This window comes from Silene latifolia, chromosome Y (genome assembly GCF_048544455.1).
Source record: "Silene latifolia isolate original U9 population chromosome Y, ASM4854445v1, whole genome shotgun sequence".
NCBI classification, from domain to species: domain Eukaryota; kingdom Viridiplantae; phylum Streptophyta; class Magnoliopsida; order Caryophyllales; family Caryophyllaceae; genus Silene; species Silene latifolia.
In genome coordinates, this window is record NC_133538.1 from 297,488,571 (window position 1) to 297,490,148 (window position 1,578).

Here is a 1,578-nt window from a genome sequence, read left to right on the forward strand (position 1 = left end):
TCTCATTAGACTATGCATGTTGTTGAGTAGGGAAGACTAAGTCAACTTGTAGGTGTTGTACAATCTAATCGATTCGGCTCCGGGACCCAAACTTTCCTAGGATTGTAAGATATAACCCAACTCAATCCATCACAACAATAATTGCTTGCTTATAATTTGAGAACATGTTTGTATGATCAATTCCCATGATTCCCCTATGACCCCATGATACCCTAGTGCTTTTTATCAATTGTTTACAACCCTTTTAGTTCATCTTGCTTGTTTATTTTCATTGCTATTTAGTTTAGTGACCTTCTACATCAACCCAAATTGTGACACCCCTAAGACACCACTAGTTTCAATAGAAATCTCATCTCAATTCCCGTCCCTTGGGATCCGACCTTTACTTGCCTCTTTACTAATTGTAGAGTTGTTTGTGAAGTTATAAATTGTGTTTTGGTCTAGGTGCTCCTAACGACAAGTTACCGAAAAATATAGTCCGACCAAAAATGGCGCCGTTACCGGGGACGGTGTTATCTTGATTTAGATTTTCTTATATTGTTATTAGTTGTGTCTTTCTTTGCCTTGAGGAAGTAAAACTCCTCAAGGTTTGTTCTAACTATTTTCGAGTTGTTTGATATTTTGCATGTCTAGAAGGTCACAAGGTGATTTGTTACCTTTTGATCGTGAAATTGAAAGAACCTTGAAAACCAATAGAAGACTTGCTAGGAGAAATTTGAGAGGTATTAGTGAGGTTGTAGATATTCAACCAAACATTGAGTTCATCAACCCTTTTGCAAGAGAAGGTGAGGAGAACCCAACACAAAATACCACACAAAATCAACCCACAATGCCTAAATTTTCATCACATTCCGTACCCACCGAGGAGAACCTACCCAATGGTACTCCCACACCACAACATTTGACCGGAAATTTTATTGCCAAATCCGCCTTTATCCAATTAGTCGAAAGGAGCCAATTTGGGGGGATGCCTAGTGAAGACCCTCATTCTCATATGGAAACCTTTTGTGACTATTGTGATGCGATTTCTCAAACCGGTGTAACTCAAGACCAAATTCGATGGGTCTTATTTCTTTTTTCTCTAATTGGCACCGCGAAACAATGGTTGAAGGGCCTTGATAAGGCCACTCTCGGAATTGATTCTTGGAAGAATTTGGCTCTAGCTTTATACAAAAAATTCTACCCACCGGAAAAGACTAACATGCTAAGAGCTCAAATTACGGGTTTTAAGCAAAGGGATGAAGAATCTTTGTATGAAGCTTGGGAGCGGTTCAAGGGAATTTGTCGCTCATGTCCTCATCATGGACTTAGCGAGTGGTTCTTGGTACAACAATTTTGGAACGGTCTATATGAAGATTCAAGGAACATTCTCAACATGGGATCAAATGGAATGTTCACCGAAGTTGATGACAATCAAACATGGAAAAAAATTGAGGAAATGGCGGTCCATAACTCACAATATAGTAGACCTCGCAAGGCTACTAGAGGAGGAAAGCATGAAGTGGACTCCGTTACTCAATTGGGTGCTCAACTTAGTGCTCACATTGATACAATCAATTTGAAGTTTGAAAAAGCTAT

General features: G+C 39.4%; 1 non-coding gene across 1 annotated transcript; it reads right to left on the reverse strand.

Moving 5' to 3' along the window:
• Window positions 1-1,201: 1,201 nt before the first annotated feature.
• Window positions 1,202-1,308, reverse strand: LOC141635868 (small nucleolar RNA R71). The gene has a single exon (XR_012540523.1). It is a non-coding gene; the product is annotated as a small nucleolar RNA R71 (small nucleolar RNA).
• Window positions 1,309-1,578: the final 270 nt, after the last annotated feature.